Source organism: Bidens hawaiensis, unplaced genomic scaffold (assembly GCF_021521415.1).
Source record: "Bidens hawaiensis isolate Kalapana, Puna unplaced genomic scaffold, B.hawaiensis_p1.1 tig00019804_1, whole genome shotgun sequence".
NCBI lineage: Eukaryota > Viridiplantae > Streptophyta > Magnoliopsida > Asterales > Asteraceae > Bidens > Bidens hawaiensis.
Genome location: NW_027493008.1, coordinates 361,656 through 383,037, shown reverse-complemented (window position 1 = coordinate 383,037; position 21,382 = coordinate 361,656).

Genomic DNA, 21,382 nt, shown 5'->3' with positions numbered 1-21,382 from the left:
AAATATATTTTATACAATTATACATTTTCTCCATTTTTAAAATTTATACTCTTTTTAAATAAATCCTAAAAGCCTAAAACAACATACAAACTATACATATATAAATGCACTCAATTTATCTTTCAAATTTTATACACGATATAAATTAAAAATCAATTTAATGTGTGTATTGTCTTCAAAATAATATAACTAATGTTACTTATTTGTTTTCTTTTATTTTAGGTATATTAACTTTTATTAATTTTAACTATTGTCTTTTGATCACTACCGGTCCTAAGATACTGAATCTCTCTAGTTACGAACACACATATTTTGAGTTTATATACGATAATTTAGAATAATTTCATATTCTTATAATTATTGTGATAACACAATCGCCTGTTGGCTTTTATTCGTGTTACATCTTTAATGTCAAAACGCTTGTGCAAAAATACATGTTACATCTGTATATGTTATTAATAACTTCATACTTGTGTATATTTTTTATATAATAAAATTTCAAATTAATATAAAAAATAGTGTTTATATCAAGATAGAAGACAAGCGGGCAACAAGTTACGTTGTCAGCCCCTTTTGAATAGCAAACCCTAATCATTTAAAAGCTACATTCATGGATCTTGGAGTTGAAACATTACTATATATGTAGATCTGTTGGATTTCAAGTAGCTCTATCACTTCAAGCGTGAGAAAACCAAAAGTGTCAAATGCAAAATGTATAAATACATGTTTGGTTGTCAAGACACGCTTTCTCATGTTTAATCACCTTGTATTAAACAGCTTTTAAAGCAGCCTGATTGGCTGTGAAACCACAACTCCTCAAACCCACCAGAGGGTATACCTCTGCTAGATCAACTAGATCAACACACGTGTGCTTCCCTCAAATCCATCCCAAAACCAAAATAACAGCCAGTTGAATAGCTGAAAGTCCAACCACCAAGTCAGTCAAAAAATTCACATGTGCTTCTTCTTTATCATAAATTCCAGTAATGTGCCAAATATAAATCACTAACCAAATTGTGTATATGTTTTATCATGTGAACATAAGTTAGATCTAAATACATACGTATGTTATTCTTTTTATTTATCTACGTAAGTGTATCCACATGTACCATCTTTATGCTATGCTTTTGTTTTACACATAGTTAATAACTATTTTTTCTCGTACCCTTCAACACTCATATTATAGTGTCGTTATACATAAAAGGATAGAATGTGCAAATAGTCTTTATAGTAGATGTTTTGTGTTGTGAAACGACAAACTCAAATAGTTTAATTGTCATATTTAACGAGACAAAGTTCTCAAACTAGAGAATTTTATTAAACATATGCAACGGAAAACATAAAAGTTAGAAACATGAAAACATAGCATTATCTTAGCGAAACATAAATAAACATAAAGTCCTAGAGGGATCTCAACCTTTATTCCGGATATCCAGCCATACCATTGCGTTCCTACATGAGCATATTGCAATCAATCAGATATGCATACTATAAGTCAGTTAAACTGAGTAAGTTCTAATTTTAAAGATCATAACAAACATAACTTGTTACAATCATCATATCAGGTTGTAACATAACTTAACATTCATGGACGTAACATCATTATATCATCATATAACATATACTTTCTTCATTTCATATATCGTACATATCTAAGCAAGGCAAACACATAAAAGGGCCAATGCCCTCCATATGTTTACCTTAGTAAAGTGAACACGGTAGGTCGCAAGCTTTTCCTATGTTCACTCATCCATGCCATCCGTCTCGTAGGAGCATACAACCACTTTGGGCAATGACCATCGTCACCATATTTCCACATGCCCCGTATGACCAATTACCTAATGTAAGCACACTCAAGGGACGTAGACCCATGGCCGACTGTGAAGGGGGCGGAGAGGTCGACGATCCCCAACCCGATTACCCCGGTAGGCCGGCCTTCTTTTTAAGAAAAGTATATGCATGTATAATGTGTGTGTGTGTATATATATATATTTGAAAAAAATGTGTATTCTTCATGTTTAAACCCAATTACTCAACTCATTTAAGCTCATTTTCATAATAAAATTTTTTTGCACAACCCAAATCATAACCAAATAAATCTATTTAAAAATTTAATTATTTAAACCCAATAAATTAAAACCATTTACTTAAGCCTAACTTTTTTTCCGCCTTCAGCTCACAAAGTACTAACGATTCTCGGATACGGCCTGACGCAAGACTTCTCTATGTTCTTCAGCTCAAAAAGTACTAACGATTCTCGGAGACGGCCCGACGCAAGACTTCTCTATGTTTACTCTATCGTAACTTAAATATCCAATTACAATATAAGAGTGGACAGGGGTCACATGCTTTCCCTATGTTTATATTGTTCATCATACATACTCATGACTCGCCCCGTAAACGTTAAGACATTCGCATGGTTATTTTATTAATTTCATTTCATAAACCTTACCATGCATAATTAACTTATTTATTTAATTTAGGTTAAGCATTTTGTTGAAAGATTGGGTATAAGTGTGTGTGAATGAATGTCTTAAAAATTGAAGTGGTAAAACCTTGTCCCACATCGGTTGGGGAACAAAGTGAAGAATGGTTTATAAGGTGCTATTTTCACAACTCATTTGAAGCTTTGTGATGTGTTTTACTACAACTCCAACCCGCGTGCAAGGGGAGTATAAAATTGGGTTTCTGGACTAAAATCTATCGAACTCGTGCGTTTCCGCACGTCCCGCGGACACGAATGCAGCTCCTCTCAGAATTATTACACTTTAATGGTCATTATTCAGTTTGGATACTGTTATGGTTTTCTGACTATAAAACCAGGCCATATGCAGCAGTTCTAGACACACAAAAAACATACACAACAATCTCTTCTCTACAGCATTATTTGATTTCGTTTCAGGAAAGTCCGGCAGCACGCTGCGGCTGTTTTCGAACCGGCGTACCCTGGGAACAGATCGCATATCTGTTTAAGGGAATTGTGTTAAACACAAGCCGGCTCACCGTTAATGTCTATTATTTCTATTTTATTGTGTCAGGTTCTAACACAGGATTACCAACAAACTTAAACATAATACTAATTTTTCATGTACATTTCGTTTCAAAATGCCCCAGCCCATGAGCATTGCCGTTTCCACGATTGTCACTTCTGCTGTTGCCGTCACAACCAGTTTAGTTGCACCACTGCTTAATGCAGTTACGTTTCTTGCTGAGAAACTGGAAAAATTCACCAATATGAATTTCAAACAGTGGCAGCAAAATATGTTCTTTTATCTAACCATGTTGAACCTAGCGAGGTTCTTGACTGAAACCGTTCCCCATATTGATGAAGGGGAAATGGATTCTCATTCGGTGAGAGCGGTTGTAACATCTCGAGAATACCCCATTCAAAGTTTGGGCTAAAAATGACATTTCTAGAAATGAAGGGGGCGTAAAATGAAAATTTTGGTTTTCCAGACCCATCGCGCTACGCGATGGGCAGATATAAAAAGAGCATCGCGCTACGCGATGATGATTCCCAAGAAACCAGAAAATAGGGGGCGCCGCGCTACGCGACGACCTAGAATAAAGGGGCATCACGCTACGTGATACCACATTAAGTAAACCAGGGACACGTGGCCAACCACGTGTCACCACGTGGTAGCTTCAGGGAAATTGCGTCGTCGCGCTACGCGATGGTCCTGGGAAAAGACCATCGCGTTACGCTACGGTCTCCAAAATCCGCCTATAAAAGGGCAGCTACGGGTACAATCCCCATTCATCCCATTTCACCCTCATTCTCACCTAGTTAACCTAGGAGTACGTGCCAAGATTCTCCCGACGTTCCGAAGGCTTATTTTCGCGACGAGACGAGGTTCTGAGGTTCCGTTTTCTTGAAATTCGTGCAAGCATCGAAATTTTAACAAGCCGTAGAACATATAAGCGAGTAGGAGCAAAGTTTTGCTAATCAAGCTTCCATTCCACATTAGTATTAACATTACCGAGTAAATATTAAGGTAGGAGTTCTGCCCAAATATTATTTTATTATTATATTATATGGCTTAAACCATAGTCAGAGGTATAGCCCAAAACCTTGATCATAATTATGTTTATAATAGCTTTATACATGCAAAGGTTATAGTTAAAATAATGTTTCTTCATGATTAAGAAACATAAGCTTTTACATACAAGCAAATATAGTAGTTTCTTCATAATTAAGAAACGTAAGATTTTACATACAAGGGTTATAGTCAATTCGATGTTTCTTCTTGACGAAGAAACCTATCAATAGATATTTCTTCATGAAGAAGAAACTTAACACATGATTTGTAAACAAATGAAAAGACTACGGGTTTAAATATTTTATTCAAACAAATGATCAGGCAAGGTTTATAGCTATCAAAACCAGAATAAATGTCTGTAGCTGGATCAAGAGACGATCCGGATATTTATATAAACTTATTTTATTATAGATTAATCATCAATCATTCACAAGGGTTTTCAAACAAGATCACCACATCATTCAGAAAAGACAATCACAATCACAATCACAATCACAGGTGAATACGTTAAACCTTTTTCAGTCAGTCAGATAAACGGGTTGTTTGTCTTAAACAGTCAGTCAAATATGAGATTACTTGATCTCTAAATTTTAAGGGATTACGTGATCCTTAAGTCACAAGGTAGATAATAAAAGCAACTCAGACCGAGTACACATGTGTCTGGATCCAAACATATCTGTTAACCTATCAATCAAGGCTATGTGGCCGCAGGCTAACAGACATAACAAAAGTTCTCTAATGGGCAACAGTTATTGATGAACCATAATTGTGTGTGTATGGCAGTGGCATAAGTTCCCAGAAATAAGAGACGTTTCTGCTAAGTTTATTCCAAAACTATCTTGTCAGTCAAATGTTTTCTGAGTCAACAATTCACCAGCATATCGCTGACGTATTTTCCCCCCTTATTACAGGAAAACAAGTATAACACATATAGCAAGGAATTAGAGTCAATCTTGAAGATAGAAGCTCGCAGATGGAAATGGCTCTGTTTTAAATAAATAAAATAATGTAAACAAAGGTTTGTAAACCAAAATATTTGAATATTTATTATCCAAAAGATTTTCACAATAAATTAATATTTCATTTTAACAAAAGACTTCCGCTAATAACCTGCAACTCTGATATATTTTCAAAACAGGTACCAAGTATGGGTGTCACGCCTAGGCCCTAAGTCGGGGTGTGACAGGTTGTTATCAGAGCCATCGTTCTTAGCGAATTAGGTATTGAGTATACCTAGGCTTTGAACAGAAATATGGTTATGCTGAAAATATTAATATTCAATTAAGAATATTAACTGATAGAGTCATTGAATGATTAAACATAAGACTCAATCTTACCATACCGATACTGATAGGTACTTGATTAAAAGTATCTACATACAATCGCTGAATAATGATAAGATAGGAACACGATCCTATTTCCAATATAACATCGTACAGATGTCTGACCGTCAATCCAGCTAAGGATCATATCGACCTCCCTCAGGTAAGGGAAAAGGGTGTATAGGAACCGCTTTACTTCCAATCCCTATATCTAGTAGTGAAGACTCATATCAAACTTCAATGGAGGAAAATTCAGATTCCTTCGATTCCAACATCCCACTAGCTCATATCATTCGAAGACAAGATGTGCAGGGAGCAAGATCAAGTGGATCAAGTAAATCCCAGAAATCAATAAAGTCTAAGGGAAAAGGAATAATGACCGATCAGGAAGAAAATCCTCAGGGGCAGGAATATTTCAATTATCCGATAAATCAAGACCCTTACTTTGCTCATCCTCACAATGAACGTCGAAGCACAGATTATGAAGGAATGTACATCAGAGATGATTCAACATGTTATGAAGTTGATGTTACAAAAATAGTTGAATCAATGCTCAACGATATAGAGATGGAAGAAGAGAAGGAGAAAGAAAAAGAAAAAGGAAAAGAAAAGAAGACAACCGAGAATATCAAGAAGGATAGCAAGATCAAGAAATTGATTATCCGCTGGAAGAAATAGATAATAAGAAAAGTAGTAGCTATAAACAAGTGTAGCTATAATAATTTTGTGCACTCTTGTAACTACAATAAGATGAATAAAAGATATGTTTTAATTTCCCCGAAAATTGAACTTGTGTTTAAAATTTCATTGTAGTATGAGAATAGAAAGCACAAAATTTTCTGAGTAATATCTCTGATATAATTGGAAGTAAAAGAAGATCCATCAATAAGATTAAGGAAAAGTCAAGTGAACAGATTTCAAAGGATAAATTGCTCCTAAGTCAACGAGAGATAAAGTATTTTAATAGGAAAAGACCTAGAAAGAGAATTAAGAAAAAAATTCTCAAGGTCTGCTGATTCAAGAACAAAGATTATCAGAAAATCACAAAGTGGTGATGAGATACATGAATTTGTCATTCACACGATTATCCTAACATCATTCTTCAAATCAAAGTGAAAGCATTGAGATTGTGCCTTATGTGAAGTAAATAATCCCAAGAAAGAGATATTGGAGATCAAAGAAAAGAAAGAGTCAACAAGAGATCTTTCATAATTTTTCTCGAAATACGACAAAATCATTATTTCATACTTATATCGTCTATTTCAGTATCACACAATTATTTGCGAACGTTTATTATCAATAATATATTTCTTTCATACTAAATAAATTATGTTTTCAGAAATGTCAAATCCAATCAATCAAGAGAACAATGCTAAAGCTTCAAATCAAAGAAACAACAGAGAAGTATCAGAACATGCCCAGGAGATTCCTGAGCAATTTATGGTCAAAGTACAAGAAATGATTAATAATGCAATCACTCCTCTCGTCGATGCAATGAAAGGAGGATCACATAAAAGTAAATCTTTTCATTCAAACAAAACTGTTAGAACTCATCCATACCGAAATCCTGCTGACCATGAAGAAAGCGTTCATAGTTCTAGCACTAATAATAGTCTCAATCGTGATTTTAAGAAGTTAGTCATTCAAGGTTGTAATTTCAAGAATTTCCAAATTTATGGACCAAAAGAATTCTATGGCGATCAAGGTGCCATATCAGCATTATGATGGCTTGAAGAACTCGAGTCTATCGTCATCATAAGTCAATGTACTGAGATTCAAAAGATTCAGTATGCGTCTAAACTATTCAAGGGTGAATCTCTAGAATGATGGAATGACCTAATCATGACAAAAAGTAGAGAAATCTTGTACCAAATGGGATGGGAAGCATTTAAAGAGCTTGCAATACGAAGGTTTTGTCCCATGCATGAAAGAGATCTTATTCAAACCAAGTTTTTAAATTACAAAGTGGAAGGCACTAATCTCAGATAATACAATACTAGGTTTCATGAGTATTGTAGATTGGTACCGCACATGGTAACGCCTGAATATAACAAAGTGACCCGATATATCTGTGGATTTGCCTCGAGAGATTAGAGACATGGTGAGATCCAATCTGCCACAAACTGTTGACTCGGCCATGGAATTGGCTGGTTATCTCATGAATGGACTTATCAGAAATCAAGAAGAAGATAAAACAGAAAAGTGAAAGGAAAAAGAAAATGAGGTAAAGAGAATGAATAAAAACAAAGAAAAGGAAGATGGGCCATTTAAATTCACAAGACCAATCTGCTCAAATTGTGGAAGGAGACACCGTGGGAGATGTTTGAGATCAAATAACATTCCCAAAACTAATCCATTCATCACATGCACCTTCTGCAAGAAAATTGGTCATTCAGAAGAAGATTGCAGAAGAAAGACAGTGATGTGCTTTAATTGTGGAGAAAATAGGCATTTCAGCACAGAATGTCCAAAGAAGACAAACAATGCAAGTGGAAGCGGATCTAAGAAAGGAAACACCAGAATAAATATGTTAAACATGTAAGAAGCATATGGCAATCAAGAATAGAAGCAGATAAGAGTATGCTGAATGAATGTGCAAGATTCTAAGGCATTAGAAATAACTAATAGTTAAGTTAGCTCTTATAAACTGCTTTTAAACGAGAAGTTTTGTAATCGTAATAGGATCTTTAAATCGCTAATGTAAATAAAGAAAGATATTAGCATATAGATCGTGTCTTTGCACAAGAATGCTTATATCCTTCAGAGAGATCGTTTTATTCAAAGAATATAAAGACTATATAGCTAATATAGTCCATCATCTATAGAAAGATGAAGTAAAGAAAAGAATGTATTGAATTAAATAGAAAGAATATGTCTTAAATCAAAGAAAATCGGTTATACAAACATTGAAAAAGTTCAAGGAGATAACCGATGGATATAAACGGAAGAAATCCGTTAAGATCATAAAGTAAAGGACAACGCGAGACAAGTGGTGGTATCTGGAATGAATAAGTTGAAAAGATTCAATAGACTAAATCCAAGAGGCATTCTAGTTAACATCAGTAAATGTTTAGAATTCAAAAGGTAAGATAAATAATTAAACACAACTGGCCACCGTGTTTAGTAATTTATAATTACTTATGATATTCGGAATCATTGACTGATAATATCAATTAAGATGCAATGATTTAAGAGTTTCAGCTATTCATCAACTCGAAGTAAAACTTGAGAATCAGATTAAAGAGAATTTAATCATCCAAAACCTAAGTCGGCGAATCTCGAGGACGAGATTCATTCCAAGGTGGGGAGGATGTTACATCTCGAGGATACCCCATTCAAATTTTGCGCTAAAAATGACATTTCTAGAAATGAAGGGGGTGTAATCCAGACCCATCGCGCTACGCGATAAGCAGATATAAAAAGAGCATCTCGCTACGCGATACCCCATTAAGCAAACTAGGGACACGTGGCCAACCACGTGTCACCACGTGGTAGCTTCAGGGGAATTGCATCGTCGCACTACGCGATGGCCCTGGGAAAAGACCATCGCGCTACGCTACGGTCTCCAAAATCCGCCTATAAAAAGGCAGCTACGGGTACAATCCCCATTCATCCCATTTCACTCTCATTCTCACCTAGTTAACTTAGGAGTACGTGCCAAGATTCTCCCGACGTTCCGAAGGCTTATTTTGGCGACGAGACGAGGTTCCGAGGTTCCGTTTTCTTGAAATTCGTGCAAGTATCAAAGTTTAACAAGCCGTAGAACAGATAAGCGAGTAGGAGCGAAGTTTTGCCAATCAAGCTTCCATTCCACATTAGTATTAATATTACCGAGTACATATTAAGGTAGGAGTTTTGTCCAAATATTATTTTATTATTATATTATATGGCATAGACCATAGTCAGGGGTATTGCCCAAAACCTTGATCATAATTATGTTTATAATAGCTTTATACATGTAAAGGTTATAGTTAAAATAATGTTTCTTCATGATTAAGAAACATAAGCTTTTACATACAAGCAGATACAGTAGTTTCTTCATAATTAAGAAACATAAGATTTTACATACCAGGGTTATAGTCAATTCAATGTTTCTTCTTGACGAAGAAACCTATCAATAGATATTTCTTCATGAAGAAGAAACTTAACACATGATTTGTAAACAAATGAAAAGACTACGGGTTTAAATATTTTATTCAAACAAATGATCAGTCAAGGTTTATAGCTATCAAAACCAGACTAAATGTTTGTAGTTGGATCAAGAGACGATCTGGGTATTTATATTAACTTATTTTATTATAGATCAATCATCAATCATTCACAAGGGTTTTCAAACGAGATCACCACATCATTCAGAAAAGACAATGACAATGACAATCACAATCACAGGTGAATACGCTAAAACTTTTTCGGTCAGTCAGATAAACGGGTTGTTTGTCTTAAACAGTCAGTCAAATATGAGATTATGTGATCTCTAAATTTTAAGGGATTACGTGATCCCTAAGTCACAAGGTAGATAATAAAAGTAACTCAGACCGAGTACACATGTGTCTGGATCCGTTTCTACTGAGTTTGTTCCAAAACTATCTTGTCAGTCAAATGTTTTCAGAGTGAACGATTCACCAGCATCTCGCTGACGTATTCCCCCCCCATTACAGGAAAACAAGTATAGCACATATAGCAAGGAATTAGAGTCAATCTTGAAGATAGAAGCTCGCAGATGGAAATGGCTCAGTTTTAAATAAATAAAATAATGTAAACAAAGGTTTGTAAACCAAAATATTTGAATATTTATTATCCAAAAGATTTTCACAATAAATTAATATTTCATTTTAACAAAAGACTTCCGCTAATAACCCGTAACTCTGATATATTTTCAAAACATGTACCAACTACGGGTGTCATGCCTAGGCCCTAAGTCGGGGTGTGACAGCGGTTCAGGCTTGGAATCATTCAGATTTCTTATGCCAGAATTATATTTTGAATGGTATGGTGGATGCACTGTACTATGTGTATTGCAAGGCCAAGACTGCCAAATAATTAAGGGAGTATTTGGACCACAAATACAAAACCGAAGATGCCGCTTCTAAGAAGTTCGTGGTGGCTAAGTTATTAGACTTTAAAATGATAGACTCAAAACTTTTCTTCATGATGTTCATGCAGAAGAATTGTCGCGCAACGAGACATTCCAAGTTGCAGCTATGATTGAAAACCTACCACCAAGTTGGATTGATTTCAAGAACTATCTCAAGCATAAGCGAAAGGAGATAACCATTGAAGGTCTTGTCGTTCGTCTTCGTATTGAAGAAGATAACAAAATTGCTCTAAAAATGATTGATGGTCCTGGAATGGCAAAGGCCAATGTTGTTGAACATGGTCAATCTTCAAAGGGTAATAAAACGGTGGAAAGAAGAATCATGGGAAAAGCTCCAACCTTGGTCCTAAGAGGAGAATTGGGAAGAAGAAGAAGTTCCAAGGAACTTTTTACAATTGTGGAAAGCAAGGCTATATGGCCAATGAGTGTTAGCTTCTAAAGAATGAAAATGCTCGACAAGTGAATATGGTTCGTGAGGTTGAGAACCTTGTTGCTGTGGTCACGGACCTCTCGATTATGGTCACCCGAAGTTAACTTGGTTGGGCAAAATAATCATGTGTGCGTTGACAAAAGCCTCTTTAGCACTTTCAAAGAGGTGATAAATGGAGAAAAGGTTTTTATGGGAAACTCCACCACGAACGAAGGTAAAGGCGAGAGGAATATGGTCTTGAAGATGACTTCGGGAAAGGAACTCACTTTGTCCAATGTGTTGCATGTTCCAAAATTTCGTAAGAACCTTGTGTCGGGGTGGCAGTTGAACAAGTTTGGTTTGACAATGGTTATTGAGTCAGATAAGATTGTATTGACCAAAAATGGTGTGTGTGTTGGTAAGGGCTATGCCCTCAATGGTTTGTTCAAATTGAATGTAACCGTGTTTAATGGATTGAATGAGAACACTACTAGTTATGCTTACATGCTTGAGTCCTCTAATGTTTGGCATGGTAGACTAGGTCATGTTAACTTTAATTCCATTCGACGCACGATTAAACTTAATTGTATACCAACATTTGATATTGACTCAAATAATAAATTTGAAGCTTGTGTCGAAGCAAAACAAACAAGATCGCCATTCAAAAAGATTTAACGATTCACCGAACCCCTTGATATGATCCACACCGATGCGTGTGATCTAAAAGCAATTCCTACTCGTGGTGGAGTAAGTACTTCTTCACGTTTATTGATGATTGTACAAGGTATTGCTATGTGTACTTACTTAAGAGTAAGGATGAGGCTATTCATAACTTTATCTTGTTCATAGCCGAAGTTGAGAATCAACTAAATCAGAAAATCAAAAGAGTAAGGAGTGACCGAGGATGTGAATATGTTTCACCTTTTGTTGATTTTTGTAAAAGAGATGGAATCATATATGAACTCTATAAGGCCCTGTTGCTGGTAACCTTACTTTGGTGTTGGATTTACTCATAAACACAGTTTTAAAATTAGAGTTAATTAAAACTTTTGCGGAATAATTAAAAATTCATGCATTACATTACAAACATCGAATCATGTCTTTAACAAAAGTTAACTTGTCTTAAAACATAATATAAATAGCATGTGAATCTTTTTTCTTCAATGCTAGTCTTCACTTCACTGTCACGTGCCTCCCCTTTACGCAATCTGCCTCATTCTATTTACCTGCGTGCATACTAAAAGTTAGCTACGCTGAGTGAGTTCTAGTTTAACAGTTACAGGATTATTCTTACACATATACATATCTTACATGTTCTTTCATTACGCGCTAATATTACTCAGTATTATTCTTACATTATTCTTACACAGCATACGATTTATTCTTACACTATTGCACATATATTTTAAGGGTCTGCCACCCGAATTCTTGCACCGATATCATAGAGTCGGCCACCGTATTCTTGCCCAGGTATTAGAATGGCCTGTCACCCTATTCTTTCCCAGGTATTAGTGCCACCCTATTCTTGCCCAGGTATTTGAAGGGCCTGTCACCCTTTTCTTGCCCAGGTATTAGAAGGGCCTCCCACCCTATTCTTGCCCAGGTATTAGAAGGGCCTGCCACCCTAACTCGTACATTATATTCATAGTTGATTCTTACAATCATATATAGTTATCAAGCTAACGCATACAAATTCTTACCACATTCTTTCATTCTTTCCTTAGGCATTCACCTTCATCATGTTTGTATATATAAGTTCATATGTGTACTTCTAATCTTACCAGTATCCACACAGCCCCGAAAACATTTCAAAGCGAAATGGGGCTAGAACTCACCTGTCGTCGGTTTCTCTTTGAGTTAATGGTAATTCCCTTCCTTAACTGAGCTCGGCTAACTGTGTAACAAGTTATAATTATCAGTTATCCATTACTACTACTTCTTATATCTAAGTTAATGAAACCCTCAACTAACGGGGGTCCGGGGGCAGCGCCAATGGTAGTGGGGTCTAGGGGCGGCCTCCCCTAGCAGGGTCCAAGGGGCAGAGTCCCTGGACGGGGTTTAGCTGCCAGGTCAGCTTGGAAAAATTTTATTTTCATTAATAGTCCTTTATCGAAAATGTATCAGAAAATTGAATCGCATGAAATTTCGCTTGGAAATTCGCATGGAAATTTCGCATGGAAGTTTCGCTTCGCATGGATGTTTTGCTTCGCTTGGGAAGTTTCGCTTCGCATGTCTGTGCGATGCGAAATCTTTTCCTTTTCTTCGTTTTTACCAAGGGCGCTGCCCCCAGACCCTTGTTAGTTGAGGGTTTCATTAACTTAGATATAAGAAGTAGTAGTAATGGATAACTGATACTCATAACTTGTTACACAGTTAGCCGAGCTCAGTTAAGGAAGGGAATTACGATTAACTCAGACAGAAACCAACGACAGGTGAGTTCTAGCCCCATTTGGCTTTGAAATGTTTTCAGGGCTGTGTGCATACTGGTAAGATTAGAAGTACACATATGCACTTATATATACATACATGATGAAGGTGAATGCCTAAGGAAAGAATTAAAGAATGTGGTAAGAATTTGTATGTGTTACCTTGATAACTATATATGATTATAAGAATCAAATATGAATATAATGTAAGAGTTAGGGTGGCCTCTTCTAATACCTGGGCAAGAATAGGGTGGTAGGCCCTTCTAATACCTGGGCAAGAATAGGGTGGGAGGCCCTTCTAATACCTAGGCAAGAATAGGGTGGCAGACCCTTCTAATACCTGGGCAAGAATAGGGTGGCCGACTCTATGATATCAGTGCAAGAATTCGGGCGGCAGACCCTTATAATATCTGTGCAAGAGTGTAAGAATAAATCATATGTTGCGTAAGAATAATGTAAGAATAATACTAAGTAATATTAGCGCGTAATGAAAGAACGTGTAAGAATATGTATATGTGTAAGAATAATCCTGTAACTGTTAAACTAGAACTCACTCAGCGTAGCTGACTTTTAGTATGCACGCAGGTAAATAGAATGAGGCAGATTGCGTGATGGGGAGGCATGTGACAGTGAAGTGAAGACTGGCATCGAAGAAAAAAGATTCACATGCTATTTATATTATGTTTTAAGACAAGTTAAATTTTGTTAAAAGACATGATTCGATGTTTGTAATGTAATGCATGAAGTTTTAATTATTCCGCAAAAGTTTTAATTAACTCTAGAACTGTGTTTATGAGTAAATCAAACACCAAAGTAAGGTTACCGGCAACGGGGCCTTGCCGGTAACCTTACAAGTTGGTATCAAAGCATAAGTTCGAGAGAAATAAGCATCCTACGTGCTTAGACTCGGACAAAGAATGGGATGAAAAGAGGAAAGAAGGAGCCATGAGTCTCCCAAGTAAGCTTAGAAAGTGGTTATCTAGTGTAAGTTGATCATGATCTTGTGTATAGTAAAGAATGAGTAAGAAGGCTAATCTAATAGCTAGATATGGAATTGCTTGTTTATTTGTGAAGATGTGAAACGTGTGATCGATTAACTATTATACGTATAAACTAGCAAAAGTGGACTCACAAAGGGAAGTGTGTAGGACACGGAGAGTAATGTGATCAGCTAATCACAACTGGCCACTGTTATTACCTGTTAGCCTTACTATCCTTATACTAAACAATTCCTGAAGTGGTGACGTTTGTGTTTTCATATAGAATTCGAACGGCTGGTGCTAAGAAGACTACTGGACAAGGAAGTCGCACGAGTCACCATGGTATACCACGTGTTACCCAAGTACCCCCCGAAGAACTGATTATCGAGTCTAATGAAGACAGAAGCCTGACTGTGCGAGACGAAGGGTATCAGCTTGACCCTGCTATCCAAGCTGCCATCACTCAGGCAGTAGCTGTTGCAGTGCAGAATCTACATCAAGAAAAGTCGAATAAGAGCCATCCAAGAACTGTTGAAAAGACTGGAGAGGGTAGTAAGCAGGGTGAAGACACTAAGAAAGAGGCGTCAAGTGAAGATCGGTCGGCGAAGGTTGAGGATGGAAGGAAGAGCCGTGGTGGGTGTAACTACAAGTCGTTCAAGGGCTGTGACCCACCGAAGCTAACTGGTGTGGGTGACGCAATCACTACTCTCCAATGGATAACTGCAATGGACAAGGTTATCCGAATTAGCGAATGTGTAACACCCACAAAGTTTAGGTCCAATTTTGACAAGTTTATAAAAATAAAGGGACCAAAAATAATTATGAGAAAGGTAATGGGAAAAAGGGTGATAAAGAAAAGAAAGCATATTTTGTTAAGAGAATAAGTAAGGAAACTCCATCCCACATGGAAGGTGGGAAAGAAATAAAAGCACTTTATAAGGAAGGAGTTTTCCATGGTAATGTTCTTATGGGGCTAACCACTTTCACTAGCCCCAGCGGAGGGTGTGAAGCACCCGATGCGCATGCGCACGGACTCGGACTCGGACACGGACACGGACACGGACTCGGGAGATGGGCGTAATGTGGCGTTTTGATGGCGCACTCGGAACTGTGGAAGATAAACCAAGAAGTGACGAGTTAACAAAGTCCAGGGGTTGAAAATAAAAATTTTGATTTCCTCTACCCATCGTGCTATGCGACGGGTAGAACATGTTGATCATCGCGCTACGCGATGGTGTTTCCCAAGAATTTAGAAAAAGGGGCGTCACGCTACGCGATGGTCCAGAAGGAAGGGGGATCGCGCTACGCGATGACCCGGTTAAGTAACCGGATCAACCACGTGTCAACACGTGGCAACCTCTGGTGGATTGCGGCGTCGCGCTACGCGATGGCCAGGGGAAAACCCCGCTACGCGATGGTGGTCAAAACTTTGCCTATAAAAGGGGGCTACGGGTTTGAAGCATTCTCATTCCAAAAACACCTTTCTTTACACACACATAACCTTGGGGAACGTGCCCGACCATTGTGTGGTTCCGTGGTCCCGATTTCTTGTAAAACGTGCATGAATTGAAGTTCTAACGCTCCGTCGAGTGGTTAAGCGTGTAACGCCCGTAAAGTTCGTTAATCGGCTCGATCGTTTATAAATGTTGGTCAAAAAGCCGGGGTTTCATCTTTCTAATTTAGAGCCTTGTAATACGTTTTAAAAGTCCGTTTGTCCATCCTTTTTCCCAAAACATCCCCTCTTACGACTTAAAGTATTATATTAGTATGTAGCACCCGACATTCTCGTTTAACGACACGCACGTTGTAGAGTTTGTATATTTATCGGATTTGACCCGGCATTCCTCGGGGACCTCTTTGTCTTTCTTGTAGCCTATTTGTTTAACCTTTGATCCAAGACATCACAATTTATAAGTTGGAGGACCTAGATGTAAAATGTTTATAACCTAAAACCCTAGCTTTTCCCCCTCCCTTCTTTGGTCCGATCGGCGCCCCTTCTCCAGCCCCCACCTCGTTTTCCGTGCAGCTCCAGCCGAGTTCCAGCCCTCCCGAGTCTAATTCAAGGTCGGTATTATGTGTCCACAACTCTTTTTCACCTTAATTGATCATATTAACGCGTTTATTGGTCGTTAAGATTGAGTTTTTATGATAACAACTTGCTGACAGATTCGTATACGTTTATTGTAGGGTCTGTAACGTGATGTTAATCCACTGTTTTTCATCGATTCTTGATTCCATGATGTTCTAATTTGAGTCTAGTTTCCAGAAAGGTATAATACGTAATTTTTGGACGAGATTTGAATAGTTTTTATGATTTTATAAAATCGAGTGTCAAACCTGATACGGGACGACGGATTCTGGTCTGTCTTCCCGACATCATAACCTTTTTTCGACAAGTCTAAATTGGTTGGTTCTACTTCTGGAAGTTAATATTTTGAGTTAGAAACCAAACCCAATTGGAATCGTTTAATTTGGCTGGGTAATGAATTTTATAAAAATAAAACCATTTTGTTGCGCAGCTGAAATAGCTGCACATACCTTTCTGTGTTGGAAGAATTTTTATGATTTTTGTGTCCACTAGAAAAATATAATAAAAATATTTTTAAAAACTTAAGATATTTATGCAACATTGGTAAATATTAAATAATTTAATTCCATGGTTTTACTATGTAATAAAATACATCTTTGCATGCTAAAATCTGCATGTTATATTCGTTATTGATCGATAAGTTCGTTTAGGCTTAACCGGTGGCTGCCCTTTCTCGCATCTTTCGGGCTGTTATAATTGAAGTTCATACTCCGTCATATTCTTAGGTATGTCACTTACAACATACAAAAAGTTCATGGCCAATGGAGGTGTTTAGGTCGGTCAATCGATTTTAGTTCGAAAACTATGGTTTTATCGGATGTAGGATTGGCAATTGTTGAGTTTGATGCGTTAAACGATCGGATGACCGACCGAATCAGTTTGTACAGCCCTAGGGGGTTTAAGGGCTGTGGGAAAATTATATTTTTGATGCATGGGGCTGTTGTGGTTAGTGCTTCGTCAATCGAGTCGGCGGTGCGCGAATTTTCGGTTAAACGTTAAAGTAAGAGTTGTAAAAAGGAACCGTCAACCCTATCAACTCGGGTGACATAATCTTGATGAATGAAAAGATTTAAAATGGAATTTTGTCCATTCGGGGCTGATTCGTTTAACAAATGGTTTTAAGGTTTATTTCGCGCGCATTCGACCCGATTTGATTATCGTTGGGCCTTAGGCCAAGTTGTTGGGCCTTGGGCCAATTGTTGGGCCTTAGGCCAAGTGGTTGAGCCTTGGGCCAAGTGTTTTGGGCGTTGGGCCAAGTTGTTGGGCCTTGGGCCAAAGTGTTGGGCCTTGGGCCAAGTGGTTGGGCCTTGGGCTAAGTTGTTGGGCCTTGGGCCAAAGTGTTGGGCCTTGGGCCAAGTTGTTGGGCTTGAACGGCCCATTAGGCTAGAGTGTTCTTACAGTCTAGTTTAGTAACGCGTTGTGTATAATTTACAGGCTCTTGCTTGTGATTATGCACTTAGGGATTTCCTAGCTCATTGCAGGTGTTCGGTTGATTCAGGTGAGTTCATGATGCCCTTTTTACTCATTTTACTTTTGGGCTAGCATGCGCACCTAAATGTTTTCTTACTTGGTGAAAATGATTTTATATAGGCTTGCTAGTATATGGTAAGCCTTGGGATGTTAAATATATATATGTGTATATATATTATTTCTTGGCCTATATCTGGCGATGTTGTAGTCGTTTCGACTACTGATGTTGTGTATGCCTACTTTGTGTTTGCATGCACTGATGTTACGTGTTTGGGTTGTACGTGTGCTCGACCCTGATGTTATTACTTGGATGAGATGTTACGTGTTTGGGTTGTACGTGTGCTCGACCCTGATGTTATTATTTAATTGGATGGTATTTATAGAGATATAAATATATGGATGTATATAGATGTCTAAGTATGAATACTTAGTGTTGATGATGGCCTAACTGTTCGTATCCCGTATTATATTTAAACTCTTGGAATGTTTTATAGTCGCGTTTTGATATTTAAACTCTGGGAATGTTTTATAATCCCGTTTTTATATTTAAACTGTTGGAATGTTTTATAGTCCCGTTTTTATATTTAAACTCTGGGAATGTTTTATAATCCCATTTTTATATTTAAACTCCTAGAATGTTTTATAATCCTGTTTTTATATATAAACTCTGGGAATGTTTTATAATCCCGTTTTTATATTTAAACTCTTGGAATGTTTTATAGTCCCGTTTTTATATTTAAACTCTGGGAATGTTTTATGATCCCATTTTTATATTTAAACTCCTGGAATGTTTTATAATCCCGTTTTTATATTTAAACTCTTGGAATATCTTATAATCTTTGTGAATTTGTGGATGAGATTACCAACTGTAGGATTCCCGGGATGCGGGGTCTTACAAAGCGAGTTTGAAACAAGGTTCTGACGGTTTAAGTAGAAGTGCTACTTGTACAAGGCTTAGGCAAATCAAAATACCCGCTTAAGGTAGGGATTCTGCTTAAGTTATTATTTTATATACCCTAGACCCTAGTCAAGGGTATAGTCTATACCTTGATCAAGTAAGTAAGTGAAATATAAGTTTTCATAAGATAAGATTATTGATGAAATGTTGCTCTTTATTTTTATAAAGATATTACTTATGAAAGAAGAAACTTGATATATACGTTTCTTCATGATGAAGAAACGTAGCATGTAAATGTTTTACAAAATGAAATGAATATCAAGGTAAAGGTTATCCAAATAGACTTAAGGTCTATAGTTAGATTGTAGATCTAGTTATTTATAGAATGTTATTCTTGTACTATAGGTCCGAGATAAAGATCCGACATCTGTTGGTGAGAAATCTTGAAATCAACAAAAGGTAAATACGTCCAAACCTTTTTATAGTGTGAAATGTTTTATGACGTGAATACGTCTATGTACTATATATTTTGAAAAGATATTTACTCTTTGAAACTATGGACTGTTATCCATATGTAAAAGAGTTATGGAAATATTTGCATGAGGGTTGGTTCAAATCCTCTAAAACGTTTTGATACAAGGTAGTAGGAAACACTCAGGCTAAAATACACATGTGTCTGGATCCTTCATATATGTACTGTAGTGGGCACACTACAGACATATTGATCATGAGGCAAGTGACTGTTTCTAGGGCGAGTGAAGTCCAATTATGTGGTTTGTGCGTATGATTAGTTTCGATGAGATGAGATTGAGACCCACTGAGTCGTTGAACACTATTGGTGTTGTGTCATTACAAATTGTGAAAATGTTTTATTGAGTTAGGGTATTTACTAGCATATAGCTGACGTATTTTGAAACTGTTTTCAGGTAACCAGGAGTAAGGAATAGTATTGGATATGCCAGTGGAGATAGAAGAACACTAGGCATAGTTTACAGCTGGTGGCTCAGCTAATTTTGTAATGAAGCATATATATTAAACTTGTTCTTAAACAAGAAATTTTGAAAAACGATCAAGGGTGTTTAAATCCCTTTATTATGAAATTAAATATTTTAAATTAACATTTTCCGCTGCAAACTTTGATAAATTGACAAAAGTGGTACCAACTGTGAGTCACACGCCTAGGCCCGAAGGCGGGGTGTGACGGAATGCGTCCTGACCAAGCCGTGGGTTATGCTACTCAGTCATTTGGGGAAGAAGCGATGTTCTGGTGGGAAACGGTTGAGCAAAGGAAGACCCCTGCCGAGATTAAGGCTATGAAGTGGGAAGATTTGAACAGAAATGGTCATGTAGAAATTCTGTGCAGATGCATAAGTTGAAAGGGCTGAGATGAGGTTCTTGAACCTGAAAGCAGAAAAGATGACACACCGTGAATACACCACTGAGTTTAACCGCATGTCAAGACTATTGCCTGAAATGGTGAATACTGAAGCCAAGAGGATCAAGTGCTACTTGAGGGGACTGCCACAAAATATTTGCACCTTAGTTCGGGCTAGTAAACCCGCTACCTTTTATTCTGCTGTCGAACTCGAAGAAATGGTTTATGATGACCTGGCTGTGGATGACGTGGTGGTGGTGGAAGAGAAGAAAGAGAAGAAGTGGGTTGCTCCTGCTAAGCGACTGGGTACTCAGTTGTGGAATTCAAGGGAGAAGAAGCAGAAAGTGTGGGAGAAGAAACCGTGCAAGACTTGTGGGAAGATGCACGGCGGAGAATGTAAGTGGAGTGCGGGGGGAATACTTGCTACAAGTGTGGGAAGATAGGGTATTACTCTCACGACTGTAACATCGAGCCTGTCTGTTACAAGTGTGGAAAGACTGGCCATATGGCGAGAGAGTGCATTGCAAATGAAGCTGGGGGAAGCGGATAGAAGGATGTCGTGCAGTCTAGGCCCAAGACCAGAGCCTACATGTTGACACAAGAGCAAGCCAAGAATATCCCTGATGTTGTGACAGGTACGTTCCTAGTAAAAGGTGTTTCCGCTTCAGTGTTGTTTGATTCAGGTACGACTAGGAGTTTCGTAGCTACCTCGTTTTGTAAAACAGCTAAGATGATTTGTTGCCGTGTGCCTGAAACAATTATGGTCGAGACTGCTAATGAGACCTCAGTTAAAATTATGAGAATGGTTAAGAATTGTAAGATAGAGTTGGAGGGACACGAATTCCCTGCTACCCTGTATGTGTTGACCTTAGGAGGATTCGATGTAGTATTGGGGATGGATTAGCTGTCTGAGTTCAAAGCTCAAATAGTATGCAAGAGTAGATTGATAAGACTGAAGTCTTCGGATGGTGATGCAGTAACGGTTTATGGTGATAGAGAAAGCTCAGGGCTTAACGTCATTTCGATGATCAAAGCCGAAGGTTTGTTAAGGCGAGGGTGCACTGCCTACCTGGCGTATGTCGTCAAAGCTATGGCTGAGACGAAAGAAGTGATAGATGTTCCTGTAGTGTGTGACTATCCCGAAGTGTTCCCTAAGGACCTTCAGGGAATGCCACCGGAACATGAGGTGGAATTTCAGATAGAGTTAATACTAGGAGCACAGCCCATCGCGAAGCACCGTATCGTTTGGCGCCGTCCGAGATGAAAGAATTGATGTCC